This window comes from Agelaius tricolor, unplaced genomic scaffold, assembly GCF_023055355.1.
Source record: "Agelaius tricolor isolate 1412-34295 unplaced genomic scaffold, bAgeTri1.0.p SCAF_19, whole genome shotgun sequence".
NCBI lineage: Eukaryota > Metazoa > Chordata > Aves > Passeriformes > Icteridae > Agelaius > Agelaius tricolor.
This window is the reverse complement of record NW_027269279.1, coordinates 12,734,414-12,751,448: the sequence shown is the minus strand read 5'-3', so window position 1 is coordinate 12,751,448 and position 17,035 is coordinate 12,734,414. Positions and strand designations below refer to the sequence as shown.

Here is a 17,035-nt window from a genome sequence, read left to right as displayed (position 1 = left end):
ACAAATCACAACCCTGTAACTAAAATTAGCATTGTAAATTCCCTTGGCTGTATAGAAATGTACATGTAAAGAAATATTGTAGCAATTTCCTAATTTCTCCTTCTTCTCTTTTAACAATTCAGTCCCTGTTTCTTTCTGATGGGTTCTTCTGTGCACTTTGTAAATTCTCCATCTTTCCAAGTGGTGTTTGGAGTTAACCAAGTAAAAGCCTTAGGGGTTAAATACAGCCTGGCCTGGGCCTGTGAATTTACTTTTCATGGTTTTTCTGACATCACTGAGATTCCTCCTTCACGAACATCACAAAGACATTTTCTTACTCAGGCTTTCTGAAAATGTCCACATGCATGTAAACACCCAAAATACTTGCACTGGCAATTGTTTGCACTCTGGATGTTCTCCAGATTGCAGCATTAAGGAGGTTTTGATCAAGTTCATTTCCACAGCTCCGTGGCATTTAAGAGCTATCAAGCCCCAATATTCCTGTGAGATTAGTATGTGCTATTATCTCTTTATTACAGAAGCAGAAGCCAGAAAATTGAGCAGCCTGAGTGATGTGCCAGGAGAAGGGCTACAGCAGAGCTAGGATTTGAATTCATGTTTCTCAAATCCCAAATCATTGCCTATGTTCTTGGGCCATCTTTCCTCTGCTCTGCCTCTAATCCAGGAACTTTTATTCTAAATGATTTTTTCATTTAACAGTGAAAAAGACCTTAGAATTTCATGCTCCTTCCTGTCTCATAAAATTTGAAAATTTTCCTTAAGAAAATCCTGCTGTTATTAAATGTGCATGGAAAGTGTGTGATATGCCAAGTGCTATCAGCACAGGGCAGAGCTAATTGAAATATGACATTCCTGGTGATGATCTGGGTCATGCCAAGGCTGTCCCCTACCTTTAATGAAGATATACAATTGATCCCCTTTTCTTTGAAGAGCTTACAGACTTCTGAAAGGGTTTTTTTTGGTTATGCAGGGTGGAGGTGCAGCCATAGCAGGTACTTAGGCAGTTCAGTACAGCAAATTTTAAACCTGGCCAGGCTGCTCTAAATTTTGGGGTATGCTGCTGGAAAAAACCACTGAGTGAGGTCCCTTGGGGTCAGGTTGGGCACTCAGGGTCACTGTGAGGTCCCTCAGTGCTGTGGTCAGTGGGGAATGCCTGTCCCTGCACACAGAGCACTCAGAGCCCATCTGGTGCCCTGTAAATGTCTCTTTAGCCTCATCTGAGGTCCTGCTGGGCATCCCTGGGCACAGCCTGGTCCTCTGCCAGTGGGGGAATGTCTCTGCTGCTCATGGAAATGAACAGCAGCATTGGATTGCAGAATTTAGAGATGAGGAGGATTTCATTTCCTTTTTGTCCCACCATTGCATTTGAGGTTAAGTACTGAGCTGACAGGTCTGTGCTGTAGTGTAGTTCCTGTGTAGCACAGGCACAACCAATCAACCACAGCCTTTGTGGGAATTTTTATTTCTCCTGGAAGATGTGTTAAAAATCATATAACTGATAATAGGTCTTTAAAGTTTGGATATGGGGTGGCAGTTGGAAAATGCATCTCCAGGGAGGAAGGACAGCTCTGGGGACTGAGAGAGATCTGTTGATATAAAATGAAAAGTTTATCCTCGTGCTGCATCATTTGAGAAACTTAAATAGGTGAAACAACATGAGTTAGACAAAGTAGATTTGTATCTGGCAGCATTTACTTTTCCTTCAGGAATGTTTGATATCAGAAACTGAGATGTACCTCCCAGACCTGCTTCTGACTGTGGGCCTTCCCAGGAGCTCACTGCACTGTGGAGCGTTCTAGAATTACCACTGGAGTCCAACAGGGTGGGATTTCTCACCAAGGAGTTAAGCCTTTATCTTTCACAGTATTAAAATATGTTTACTCCTGTTAATGCATGAAGGAGAGCAGTTTGTGACCTACCAAAACCCACTGCACACTAATCAGGGCAAGTTTGGGCAGGTGGGTCAAAGAGCAGAGCTCCTGGCTGTGTGTGCAGAGGGAGTGGGCTGGTGTTCACAGGGGTCCCAGGACAGGGGAAGAGATGAGAATCCTGACTCCATGGTTCAGAAGGCTGGTTTATTATTTTATGATCTATATTACATTAAAAGAAAATTATATAGTAAGACTATACTAAAAGAATAGAAGAAAGGATTTTATCAGAAAGCTTGAAGGGAAAGGAATGGAATGATAACAAAAGCTCGTGACTCTCACACAGTCCAAGACAGCTGGACTGTGATTGGCCATTAATTAGAAACAATCAACATGGACCAATCACAGATGCACCTGTTGCATTCCACAGCAGCAGATAATTATGGTTTTTCTTTTCCTCTGAGGCCTCTCAGCTTCTCAGGAGAAAAAATCCTAGCAGAAGGATTTTTCATAAAGTATGTCTGTGACAGAGGGAGGGCTGTGTGCCCTCCTGAATTCCTAAATCCTTGTGCAGCCCCAGCTCACTGGTTGAGGAGGGAGAGTGAGGAAAAAGAGCAAAAAAAAATGAAATAAAGACAATCCTGATGCTGTGCAAACATTGCTCAGCCACAGCCTGGCAATAGCAATAACACCTTATCAGCACTGCTTTAGTCACAAATCCAAAATACAGCCCCACATGGGCTGTATCTGCATTTCTGTGATGAAAATTAACCCTGCCCCACCTATAACACTCCTGGTTTTCTTCACTGTGAAGTTTCTGCTTTCCTCATCTGTGCCCCAGAGGAACTTTGATGAGCACACCTAGGAAAGAGAAGAGAAGCCCTGGCAGAGTGGTTTTGTTTGTTGGAGAGTTTGTTGTTGTGGTGGTTTTTCCCCTCATCTTGAAGGATAGTTTACACAGCTAAATGACACAGTTATAAAATATATATATATATTGGGCCTACACTGAGAAAAAAATTGATCTGAAATCCTTCACAAATTATGTTTTTATCAAGACCAAGATGTTGTGTGCTATTGATTTTTAGATCCACACAGCCTACAAGTAATAGAAATCGCAGAGACAAAATAATTTAAGATGGTTTTCTGTCTTTTGTGTAAGCCAGGTTAGGATATTGAAGAACAAATCAATTTCTTTGCCACTTAGATTCCTTGAAACCCAAAAGAAAACTTCAGCCTGAGTTATGGTTCCCAAATATTTGTATTGTCTGGTTCCAAGTTTTTTCCTGCAGGCAACAGGACTTGTTTTGTCTGACAAGCTTTTTTGCACTTTGCTCACTAGTAGTGCAACAGGGAGCAGTAAAGAGAAGCATACAGGAAACAGGAGCACTATGGATGAAACCTAGCAGCAAAAAATGTGAAATGGAATTATGCAAAAATCTCATGTAAATAGCAAAATCTGCAGAGGATTCAGTCCAAAGTAGGGGGGAAATGGTGAAGTGGCAGAAGCCCCATCTCTGGGCCTGGGCCCCACTCCCCTGTGTGCTCTGATCACACTTGGAGGGGATCAGTTCTGCTCAAGTGTTGGATAATCTGACAGTGGGAGCTGGATGGATCAGGGCAGAATCAGCTCCATGGAGGTTTCTTTGTCATTCAGGGCAGGAATTCTGAATAATTGAATCATTGGGCTTGAAATAACACTCACCTGGAGAAATAAAACAATGACAATAAACCCACTAAAAGTAATGAAAGCAGATAGTACACAAGTGATTTTATGGCAGCTCAAACAAGTTCCTGTGACTGACTCAGGAATGTTTATTTAAGGAATGTGTTCAGAAGGATATTTAGATTTAAAAGCTACAGGTATGCTCAGAACAGCACACTCTGTGTTTGATAAATTGTGGACAAAAAAATACTTGTTTAGACCTGATGTTTAACTACCACAGGAAACCTGCATTTGCATAACTTGATGAATAACATGAGAGTTGGGTTTTCTTCAGCTTTGTTGGGTACCAGAGGGAGAGAGCAGGAACATTCTGCAGAGAGTACTTTTAAAGCAGCTCTGAAGCTCACTTGTTGAAATGCTGAAAATATTTTGTGCCAGCTGATGTGCAGTTAAATGGAATAGTCTGATCCTCAGTAGGTTCAGGGGTATTTGTATCACCATCTAATTTTCCCTGAAAGACACTTTGACGTAATAGGAGACAACTTTTTCATGATTCATAACCTTAAAGAAAATGGCCCATATTTAAATTGACTGTGGCTCTGTCTCCAGATGTCAATGAATTATTTCTTCCAGAACACTGGTCCCAAATGCAGATCCTTGTAAACATCCCCCTCACTACTGCTCCTTCCTGGTATCCAAACTCTGCCTCTGTGGTTTCTTGGGAGATGTTTTTAGTGTTCAAAGTGGGGAAATTATCCCAAGCACTGTTTTGCCTGCACCCTCTGGAGATTTCATCACTCTGTCCCAGGCACACTCCTCTTCCTCTTTTCTGTTCCATCCCACTTCTCCCCCTTGTGGGATGTTTCTCAGATCTGGGAATGAAGTCCTGCCTGGATTCATGCTGCATTCCAGGGGGGGATTTTATCCCTTCCTTTATGGCCTCTCTGGGTTCAATGCTGAAGGAACAGAGAGGAGAAAAACAGCAGAATTCTTCAATTGCTAATAGTGCAGGATGGGAAGAATAAAAGCCCTAAAATGCATGGAAAGGCCACCTGAGAATATTCTAACCTGAAAATAAGCCCAATTCCAAAATTCCAAGGGCTAATGCTCTGTGCAGCAAAGCTGGGAAGGTTCTCATACAAAGGTCTGTTCTTTAGGGAGGGGGATTATCTGCTTAAATTGCAATATCAGTGGAACCACTGCAGGAGGCTTGGGCTGGAAGGCAAAACCCACTTGGTGACCCAGTTATTCAAGGAATCTCATGGAATGGAACAAAGATCTCCCAGCCCTGTGTGTGGCAGATGCAGTCACTGCTGATAAAAGGACACATGGTGCAGATGGCAGATACAGGTTATGCTGAGGAAAGAGGAGAGGGATTCACTGGGAGGGCAAGGAGGGCAGGGGGAAATGCAGCCTGAGACAGAGGAGAGGAGCAGCCTTAGACACACTTGGGTAGTGGGGACTGGAAATTAGGATCTGTATCTCAGCACAGAGGGAAGTGATGGGGAGATTTTAGGGGCACATCCATAAACCAGGAGGCTGAAGTGCAATGAATCCACTGGGTCTGCCAGAATTAGACTGGAATTAATAATTTTTCATTAATTTGTGAATTTTTAAATTGTTTTTTTTTATTTTTAATTGATTTTTGATTTTTAATTGATTTTTTTTGATTTTTTTCCAAAAATCGATTTTTTACAGTGAAGGGGCTTGATAGAGGGAAGTGCATGGGAATCTACAGTGTTCAGTTTGTAAAAGGGACAAAATAATGTCCCATATTTCTGTTGAGACAGAATTGTTCCAAGCAGGCAGAACTAAAACTGACAGGCAAAGTGTAGAAAGCTGAAGGATTAAGTGCCAGAATAAAATTCACTTGGAGAATTTCATAATAGATGGAAATCTTTCCTTGATGAGGGCGTGCATGACTTATTATTGCTCAGAAGGGTTTTTTTGGAAACATCAGATGGAGTTCTCAGCAGCATTAGTTCCATGCTTGACAGCTGTCAGAAAAAGCAAATTGAATATTTAGCAACTTTGAGAGAAGGCACTGAACACAGAAAATGCAGCCCTGTTTCTGCTGGAGCTGGTTTCACACGTGCTGCTGCACACCAATTTTGGTTCCCCTGTGTCTCCCTGAGGTGTGGTCCAGGGAAGGTGGAATGAATGATCAGAGGGGAGGAGGAGCTGCTGTGCAGGGGAGACAGGGAATGCATGGTGCAGCCTTTCCCTTGGGAAGGGAGTGACAGAGGAGTGAAATGGAGAAAGGGTAGATTGGAATTATTACTGATATCGATTTGAACATTGATGTTCTAGTGATATGACTCATGAGGCAGGGATTATGGAGTCAATGACTGATGAAAAGCATGGCTCTTTTTGTGCTGTTCAACAGCTTTTCCACTGGTTCAGATGCAAAAAATAAATGTGAGTTAAGAATAATTGTCTAAGTTCATGTATGGTATTTTCTTACACAACAAAATGCAGGATCTCCCTCTTGGAGATTACAGTGGGAACACTGGTGCTTGTATTCTTTCATGAACATCTAAAGGTGATTGTTGTAGGACAGGGGATTTAACTGACACAATCCACTTAAACCAGCTCCTCTGATGTGTGGCATTAGAAATGTATTCATGGATCTGGTGTGTGGCTCTTGGTTATGGCTTTTTGTGTATAGAAATTGTGTATCTAGAAGTACATAATGGGAAATTTAAAGACAGGAATCAGCATTTGTGTTATTCACTGGCTTTAAAAAATGTATTTGTTGAATTATGATGAAAGAATACTATTTAAATCTTTTAAAGTGGCAGTACTTTTCTTGAAAGCCATTTTCTATTGAATTGATTCTGATCACATAATTTTAGATTCCAAAATGTTTTATTGATCTGTTTAGGGAGAAAATCTGTGCCTTGGCTTTCAGGTAAACCTCCTCATCTCAGTGTTCTGTGATGTGGGATGCAGTTTCACTCAGCTTTGATACTTTGCTACCCAATCCTCCTTTTTTTATTTTTTTGATTAATGGTAGAAGAAACTCCATATTTTATAGTGAGCAATACCAATGATGCTGCAAGCCAGCTGCTTTCCCAGGAGTGCTGGTGGGAAGGGAAATGCTTTCAAACCAAGTGTGTTCCTTTGCTGGCAGTGCCCCCAGGAACAGGCCTGGGAGGTTTTGGAGATCCCCTTCTGTGTTCCTGCAGCCTCTGAGGATAGTTTCATCATTTCAGTTATAAGTCCAAGATTTCAGTTTTTCAGATAGTTTCATTATTTCAGTTATAATTCCATGTTTTTTTTAATTGGAAAAACCAATAAAGTACATGATAGTCAGACAACCCTTCCAGTTATTTGAATGTGGGTTTTTAATGATCTTACAATGTGTTGTCTTGGCCAAAGATCAAGGAGTGGTCAGTTTGGTGTCTGTGTAGGGATGGGATTTTCTTTTTCATCTCCTGCCTTAATCAACCTTTTGTGTCTTCTTCTGCCCAGAGTAGTTGTGACCTGGAGTGGACTGACACTGTTTTGTGGATATAATGAATATAATTATATGGTCAATAATAAATACCATTAATATAAGAGTATGGTACAGGCCACAGTATTTTATTTCCTGCTTTTTTCCAGCATTCCTAACTTCAGCTGAACACAGAGAAGGCAGTTCTCAAAAATCATTCATTTTTGGAGAAAATTTGGGTGTTTATACAATGGAGAAACACTGGAGAAAAACTCCATTTACATAAGAATTCAGGAGCAAATGAAACAAAGCTAACTGCATCCTCATTATTCTATTTGAATGCAGCCAACTCTGCCATTTGGTGGAAGGCCTTATTAATGACTCCTAAATGAGCAGACTTGGGATGGTGATATTATCTGTGATGCATTATTGAATCAACAGAAATAAACCTGCTGTCATTAGCCTAATTATTTAGATATGCTGGAAGATAATGACTATTTTAAGTGCAAATAAGCTGCAGTTAGCAAGCAACTAACCAAATAAATAAGTGAGGTGGGATAGCGAGGGAGTGACTCACGGGAGCAGGGAGGGAAAGGGGAGAAATGTGAGGAATTATTGGAGAAAAACACTCAGGATGCCAGTTCTCAGTGTGCCAGGGAGGGCAAAGTGCTGCTCCTTGGGAGGGAGGGATGGATGGATGAAGGATGGATGGATGAGGGAGGGAGGGATGGGGGGGGGGGGGGATGGAGGGATGAGGGATGGATGGATGGATGGATGGATGAGGGAGGGAGGGATGGATGGATGAAGGATGAGGGATGGACATGAATGGAGGGATGGGTGGAGGAGGGATGGATGGGGATGGATGAAAGGATAGATGATGGATGGGGATGGATGGATGGATAGACGGACACATGGATGGATGAGGGATGGATGGATGAGTGGAGGGAGGTAGGGATGGATGGATGAGGGAGGGATGAGGGATGGACATGGATGTGGGATGGAGGGGTAGAGGGCTGGATGGAGGATGGATGGATGAGAGATGGACATGGATGGAAGGATGGGTGGAGGATGGAGGGATTGAGGGATGGATGGACACAGGGATGGATGAGGGATGGATGGATGAGTGGAGGGAGGTAGGGAGGGATGGATGGATGGATGGATGGATTTAGATGGAGGAGGATGAGGGCTGGATGGAGGATGGATGGATGAGGGAGGGATGGATGGATGAGTGGAGGGAGGTAGGGATGGATGGATGACGGATGGATGTGAATGGAGGGGTTGAGGGCTGGATGGAGGATGGATGGATGAGGGATGGACATGGATGGAGGGATGGGTGGAGGATGGAGGGATGGATGAAGGGATGGATGGATGAGGGATGGATGTGGATGGAGGGGTTGAGGGCTGGATGGAGGATGGATGGATGAGGGATGGACATGGATGGAGGGATGGGTGGAGGATGGAGGGATGGATGAAGGGATGGATGGATGACGGATGGATGTGGATGGAGGGGTTGAGGGCTGGATGGAGGATGGATGGATGAGGGATGGACATGGATGGAGGGATGGATAGATAATATATAAACAGAGGTGATATTGGATGGATGAATGGATAGATAAGGAATATCGATCTAGATAAGGAGTATCTATCTATTAGATAGATAGATGTAGATAGATAGAAAGAAAAACAGGGGTGACGATGGATGGATGGATGGATGGATGGATGGATGGATGGGTAGATAGATAGCTGTGATATTTTACCTGGATTTTAGTTTTTCTTTTTTCATTTTAACTCTCCTGCTTTGCCAGAACATCTGTCTGAAGTGAACTCTGAGCCTGTGCTGGATGAGCTCTGCCAGGGGCTCTTGGTGCAGCTGTGAGTGCTGAAATTGCCCACAGATGGGCTGGCTGGGCTCAGCAGCACCAGCTCACTGGGGTTGGGCTGCTCTGCTGCCCTTCAGTGGAAAATCAGTGCCCACGAGGTAAAAATAACTCTTCTTGTTGTTATGAGTTAGTGGGGGAAGAAAAAAAAGAGAGAAGGAAACTAAATTAACTTCCTGAAAAATACTTGTCAAATGTAGTTGAATAGCAGCTAATTTGAATGTCAAGTTTTCTCATTAATACCTTGATTAAAATAATTTCCTTTTTATAGCCGAAATACTTGCATAAATATAGAAAATATAATAATGTAGAAGTTATATTTGAAACCTTTTTTCTGAGGTTAGATGTGTTTGTAATTAAGTCTGTCTGCCAGAAGAAAATAAGGGTTACAGGCATCTCCTCATATTTGCGTGCAGGAATCTGTCTTCATGCATAATTTTTCCCTAATTAGCTGTTAAAAAAAGGAAAAAACAGTTGTTTTGTGTGTTATTTTGGGTTATTGTTGAGGTTTTTCCTCAATATCAATGTAAAGCTAGTGAAAAGAGTTCTTTCTGATTGCAGGAAGCCTGTACTGTCTAACAGAAGAGAAAATTTTAGAATTAAATTTTCTCTTAGTGCCTGTGACTTCACAGTTTGCTATTTCTATTTCATTATGGACTGTGGGACTTTTGATATCTGCAAATTTTTATGCAATTTCATCCTGGTTCTATTTTAAGTGACTGCAGCCTGGAAGATCCTCTGAGCAAGGGGTAAAGGGGAGTCCTTTGCTCTGAGTGTTCAAAAAGAGACAAAATGCCCCAGAAGCCAAAGCTTCCTGCAGTTTGACTGGAGGTTTCTCCTCAGTGACACAACTCTCATGTTAAAAACCATCTCCTGTGTTTACCACCCACCAGAATTCATCCTCTGTTATATTTAGAGCACAAGATTTATGTAGTGTGAGTACATTTACTTTCCCATGCTTCTTGGTGGGATATTGTGGAAACCCAGGGCACAGGGAATATTTCCCTGTCTGCTTTGCGGTGTCCTGGCCACCAGGGGAGCACTGACTTTGACTTTTATTCATGGAGAAAGTTTCCCAGACTTCAAGATTGACTAGAATCCACAAAAGTGTGAAATAGATTATAGAGAGTTGTGTAGGTGTATCACTGGGTGAGAAATTTAGGTTTTGGGATTTTTAGTATGTTGTGCATGGAAGCAAGATGGAGGGCACAGGGTGTTGTCCTGGGTTTCTTCTTTATGCTTCTTCTTCCTTCCTCTTCATGAGTTTAGGTAGCATTCTGTAATGAGACAAAAAAGTTCGCACTACAAGCTTCAAAAGATCAATTATTAGTTTAAAAGGGAAAATAATCCAGGTGTCAGTTCTTAATTGGATAGTTTAGTCTTAAAAGACCTTGGAACAAGAGATTGTTGGCCATTTTGTGCCTTCTAATGGAAAGCTGCCCAACTCACAGTGGTGAGACTGTTTCACTGATAAGAAATAACAAACACCTGAGTCCAGACATGAAATACCATTTTAAGTAGCTTCAATCCAGACCCAGAGAAACCAATAGTTTATTAACTAAGGATTTTTTAAGCTGAATTTTCTGCTCTTTCTGAAATTCACTTGCAAAGTCCTATCAGCCATTTTCCTATGCCAAGTGCTAAATGTGTTTCAAGCAGAAAAGCGCTGTGCTCTCCACCTTTCGCTGCTAACAGGTGCTCACAGGCTACAGTTTTTGTTTGCTTTTAATGTATCAGTTGTTGAGCCAGGAGAGAGTTTCTGTTGTAGTGACATCAGGGAAGAATTAAAGTGCCAATAATATCAGGAGTTTCTCAGGTCTAGTGCTAACAATTCAATGGTGTTAAACATACTGAGATAGATGTGGTGATTTGTAGTGCATTTCTCATTTCAGTGGCTTTGCATTGCTCATGCTTTGGCATAAAAGGTAAATTAAATGGTATTTCAGTTGAGAGAGTTGCATGTGTCTTGACACCAAAGTAGTTTCCTTTCTGGAAAAGTTTAACCTACAACAAAATTGTAATGCTCAAAATATACAAAAGAGAAAGCCCTGCACAGAGTCCTTATGAAACCATTCTGAAGTTGATGAATGTTTCATGGAGTTTATTTACAATATGTATAATAGGACTTTGCATAATTCAAAAGCATGCTATTTGATCTTGCAGCATTTATTGAACTAAGAGTTTTTATAAAATGCATAAACAAATATATCAAACCAATGGTGGAAGTACTCCAGGGTAAAGTATATCAGCTGTCTGAGAACTCTCTCTAAAGTGCTACTCGAGACTCTCAGTGTGCAAATGCCCTGTACACAATGAGCCTTTAAAACACATTTTCATATTTAAAATGATTCCTCTATCCTTTAGAACAAAAAATATTTGGTTTTTTTTGGAGTCATAATGATTCAGTAGGGCATAAATAGGCACCACATGAAGATTTATGCAGGTCCTCAGTAAATCCTGGTTCTTGGGGGGTTTATTCTTGCAGATCTACAGTTTGAAGACTCAGTCTTGTGGGAGTCACCCACACTTCCCCTGCATGGGGCTGTGGGATGTCAGCAGACACATTCCAGAAAGAGCCTTCATTCAGACAGAGACACCCTGACTTTCCCTGGGGTTTTCAGTACTTTTGTGATATCATTTTCTTGATATCATTTTCTTATCCTTGGTCCTGGAGTGCCAGGTTCTGTTAGGGATGTTATTCATGTGGAGGGAGCCTGCAATAAACCCAGCTGCAAAGGCACTGGGCTAAGCTTGTGATAACTGAAACGTGTCTGGAGACAGATTTTTCCTTCCTAGGTTTTTCCTTTTTTTCTTTTTTTTAAATTTCAGATTTTTTCTTTGTTTAGTTAATGACATGTAATCATTGCAGCAGCCTGTGGAACAAGCACTGTAACATCTGCATGTTATTCACAAGCCATTGCTGCTGTGTGTAGAAGAGAAAAACATCTCCCACTGCCTTCTCCCACCTGCCAGTCTGGACCAAGACTGACAGGACAGAAAGCAACCTTAGAAAAACTGATCATTGATAATGGGAAATTAGATTCAAACTTGGATTAATTTGCCAATCTCAGCTCTTTGGCTGCTGCTGCTTTTAAAAGTTTGGAGATCTGATTTCTGTGTGGGGTTTTCTTTGGCTGCCAAGTTTTCCAAAATGTCACAGGTCTGGTTCACATCCCATCCAATCTCCTTGGCTCATCCAGTGTTTTTGTCAGGGAATATCTCTGTGGTGCTGTGGGCATGAAGTAAGAAAACCAAAAAGAAAAATGTGTTGTTTTTGTCATTTGGAAGATATTTAAGAATTCCTTTGCCTGGAAGAGGAACAGCAGCATTAACCATTAGTCAGTTTTCTTCTTGCTTTGTAAAATTCTGTAATATGACATCTCCAAGTATCATCATTCTGTGATGAAATGGGGACAGTGACAAATTATTTTCATTCTGTAACCTCCAAGCCTATGTTTTGTTGTTTATTAACCCTTAAAGGCCTCTGATTCAGCAGCAGTATGGAGGCTTGCATGTAAAAACAGAAGAGGGGCCCCAGCACAGATCCCAAATTCTCCAGTGGTACAGTCACAGACTTCCCTCTGTGCCTGTCCAGTGCTCCAGGGAGGGTGTGAGGAACCCTCACTCACAGGGTTTGCAAGGAAGGATAGGATTGCAATGTAAACTTTGGTTGTGTTACTAGAATCATAATTTATAAAAATTATAGAATCACAGAGGTGTTTGGGTTAGAAGAGACCATGGTGGTGTTCACAGGGGTCTTAGGATGAGGGAAGAGATGAAAATGTTGACTCCATGTTTCAGAAGGCTGATTTATTATTTTATGGTATGTATTATAGTAAAACTATACTAAAAGAATGGAAGAAAGGATTTCATCAGAAGGCTGGCTAAGAATAGAAAAGGGATGATAACAAAGGCTTGTGACTGACTGAGACAGTCTGAACAGCTGGGCTGTGATTGGCCATTAATTAGAAACAACCACATGAGCCCAATCCCAGATGCACCTGTTGCATTCCACAGCAGCAGATAACCACTGTTCACATTTTGTTCCTGAGGCCTCTCAGCTTCTCAGGAGAAACAATCCTAAGGAAAGGATTTTTCATAAAATACCATGGCTACAGAAGAGACTGTAAGAGCTCCCACCCCTGCCATGGCAGGGACACCTCCCACTGTCCCAGGCTGCTCCAAGCCCTGTCTGACCTAGCCTTGGACCCTTCCAGGGATCCAGGGGCAGCCACAGCTGCTCTGGGCACCCTGTGCCAGGGCCTGCCCATCCTCACAGTGTGGGATGGTGTCTTCTGTAAAACTAATAAGAAAATGCAGCTGAGGATGGTGGGCTTAAGGAGGGACCACAAATATAGTGAAAAATATCAGTGATTGTTGGGGAAGATGAAACAGGAAAGCCTTATAAATATGATTGTCTGGCAAAACATTTTGAGAATATAGAAACTATAAGTGAGATTGAAATGAAAGCAAGCTTTGAGATCCCTCAGTTACTGAACAACTGGAAAACAATGGCATGGCCAGCTGAAGGTGATCCCCTTCTGATGGAACAACACCCTCTGCTTGCAGGCAGGCCCAAGGGTCAGAGCAGACCCTGCCAGCTTGGCAGAAAGGCCCAAAGAGGAGTTTTTAGGGTTTAAAATGTAACCCAGTGTGGTAATGTAATGATTCTTATAGGCTGTATGGAAATGCTATAGGATTTGTATATTGTACTAGATTGGTTAGTGAGAATTAGAATATTCAACACAGAAGAAGATTTATTGTATTGGAATGGGAAATTCGTGCTCTTACCTTTTTTACTCTCTTACCCTCTCCCCCTCTCTTCTCTGGGGCCTGCTCTGGGCTGTGGCTGCAGCTCCCAGCAGGGCCCTGCCCCCAGGCCCTTTGCAATGAACCCCAAGTTCCAAGCCCTGGCTGCAGAGATCTCCCTGACCATCCTACCCCCCCATGCTCCTACAAGTGACATTACTGAGAAAGGAGAAGCAAACCTGTCTATTAGCATGTGAAAGGAGCCAGCCATGTGCCTTCCTGGCTGAGGGGCTGAGTGGTGCTGGGCCCTGCTCTCTGCTCAGCACTGGGGAGGCCACACTGGGGTTTTGGGGCCCCCCTGGCCTCCCCAGGACAAGGCTGCTGTGGCTCTGCTCAGCCTGGCAGGCTCGGGGGATGCTGCTCAGTGTCCCTGGGCTGCCAGGGCCTTCAGCAGTGCCTGGTGACAGAGCTGGGCACGAGGTGCACTGGGGCTGCCCCTGCTCAGGAGGCATCGCCCACTGTGGGTTTGGCTGGGCAGTGAGGCCTGGCTACCTCCTGGGCACCTTCTGGGCTCCTGGGGCTGTGCCAAAGCTGGCTGGACACTGTCCTGGGCAGCTCTGGGTGTCCCTGCTCCGTGTCCAGAGCTCCTGGCCATCCTCAGCAGCCTCAGGGTTAATTATGCAACAGTGCCAGTGTTAGAGGCTCGTGGAACTTTTTCAGACCTCAGCCTCTTCCTACAGCATCATTAAACACTTGAGCAGAGATGCAGGAAGAGAATATTACTTTACAGGGAGTAGTGATTGGCATAATTAAATTAGCTAAGAGTCATGCCCTTTCAGTTATATCGGCCACTGCCCACTGTGATCTCCAAGCATTTCAGGCTCCTTCATGTTGATACATGGAGATAACATCTGTGCCACAACAGTTAGGGAATTTTGTCTTTTCCTCGTGTGAAGGATGAACTTGGAATTTAAATGAACAGAAAATATCCTAAACCAGACAACAAATGCACAGCAACCTCCTAACAGCAAACATCATTTAGTGCCAGGGAGAGGCTTTCTCTGTTGGATATCTTAAAAAAAATAAAAAAATAAATTAGCCCTACTCTGTCAAGGACAGCAGAAATAAAATTTGAAACCTGTATTGGAGCGATGGAATGGAGCAGTAAAATCTCAAGGTGCCCTTATTTAAACACTTGTCTAAAGACAAGGTTTGGGATTCTCTTAGAAATTTGCATTGTCAGCTGAATGCATTGAAAAGATAACATTCCCATGCAGAGCTGAGCAGGGCATGGAGTATTTTAAAACAGAATAACCTTATCTAAAAAACCCAACCAACCTCAAACAAAAAATCCCCTCAACCCAAAACAATGTGATCACTGTAGCCCAGTGTACCCACACTGATTTGTTCTTTGCTTTTCCTTCTTTCTACCTACACTCCTTGGCAGTAACACTTCTCCAAAAAAGAATTTTCACTCTGCTGCTTTGCTTGCTGTGCTAATCACCTGTATCTGAAAATACATCTTCAAAATTGTTTTACTCTGACAGGTCAGCAGATAAAAGCTGGATACCAGGGGGTAAATGCACTCACTAATAGACTTTCTTTCTGTAACCTAAGCAATATTCCAGAAAAAAACTTGGGTCATCATTGGTGTTAGGTTTGAAAATATCACTGGAAAATGAAGTCCTGTACTTTGTTGCTGGAGATGAGGTTTTTTTTTTTTTTTTTTTTTTTTAGGTTCTGGTTTTCCTGTCTCTCAGTTAATTTATGTGATAATTACCACCACAGCTGACTGACCAAAATCTTTAATGATAAACCTCTAGGAGCCCAGGCCCCATGGTGGGAGTGAGCTATTAGTGCCTCTACGTGTGAGACACACAGAGTGCTTTGCCTTCCAGATTTCCCTCCAGCACAGAGCCACTCAGTGCAAATTGCAGTGTCACAAAGCACTGCCTGCTCCTCCATGCCAGCTCTGCTGGGCTTCTGTGCCAGGGGTAGCATTTCCATCCTGCTGATCCCACAGTTTTTGCAGTACAGAAACTTAGGATTTGTGAAGGGGCTTTCTACAGGTTTATATGTCTTCATTCTGCTTTCAAGTTTTTTTTATACATTAGTATAAAAACACGTACTGCAAGTATTTCTCAGCTCTGTAGGCACCAGTCTAATCTTACCACTTCAGTTTGCAAGACAATTGCAGTGTCACAAAGCACTGCCTGCTCCTCCATGCCAGCTCTGCCCGGGGTAGCATTTCCATCCTATCCCAGTTTCTGCAGTACCACATCCCCGTTTGGGAGGGCAGAGCTTTGCAAGCAGAGGCTGCTCTGCTGCAGGACCCTCTCAGAACTGGCTGGGCAGTGCCAGCTCTGGAAGGTGCTGAGCTGTGCTGATGTGCACAAAAGGCAGGGTTGGCAGTATTTCCATCTTTTTCACACTTGATGGCTTATGGTCCAACAGTGCTGTGCTATATATTATCTGTAAAAAGTGATTTCCCAGGTTGAACTTAAGAATTGCTGAATTATTGATGCATTTTAAGCATGCATTAATGGCTTGGATGTGAATTTCTATATTTAACATAACCACCAGTAATCTGGGCCTGCTTAGGAAAGAGTGTGGTCAATTATTTTTCCCATTATCTAATGTTTGCTTCAGTAAAAACATGATTTATAGTCATCTGATTTATTGAAATATGAGGGTTTTTTGGCAACTTTAGTATTGTAGAACAGAATGTGTTTATTAATTGCCATGACCTAAGGATGCCTTGAATCAAAATGTTGTCCTTGCTAAGAGCTGAATGCCTACAGACCAACAAAACCCCTCAAACAGATCTTTGAAGTTATGGAGCCATTTCAGAGCAGTAAAACACAGCTTCAACAAAAACCACTCTTCACTCTGGAGCCTGGATCTAAAACATCCAGAATCTCCCACTATGTTCTTCTGGAGCCTAAATAGCACACTTGGTAATAAAATCTTGGAGTAGGCATAAAGATAAAAATTGTTTTAGCTGTTGGCTGGATCAGGCAGCTTCTCTGACTGGAGATGAATTGGGGTTTGTAGAGTTAGTTTTGTTTGCAAAAAAAGACCAAAAAAATGTGGTGTGGTGAGCTGGGCAACTGTGGGACCAACATTTAATAGGAGAGGAGAGCACTGGCAAGGGCAGCCCTGCTGCCTGGGTAATTCTCTTTATCCAAGACACTGCCTTGGGGTCTCACACAGCTTTAGGGAAGTCAGGAAAGAGCTGCTGCAGCCTCCTTCCCACTCAGAGGTCTTTTCTGCTTAAAAAAAAATAAAAAATGACCTTGAAATCTCGATTTTACACAGCCAGTCAGGGGCTAGGAAATTGATTGGCAATGCTGATATCAACTTAAGTTTGCTTTTAAAATCAACAATCTATTTCCAGCAGCCAGAGCATGATAGATGGGCAAGGTTTCAAAAGCAGAGTGCC

The 17,035-nt window shown here is 42.5% G+C and overlaps 1 protein-coding gene across 23 annotated transcripts in view; it reads left to right on the top strand.

Moving 5' to 3' along the window:
* RBFOX1 (RNA binding fox-1 homolog 1) overlaps positions 1-17,035 on the top strand; it is a 1,203,461-nt gene that overhangs the window by 524,950 nt on the left and 661,476 nt on the right. The gene's annotated exons all lie outside the window — the stretch shown is intronic.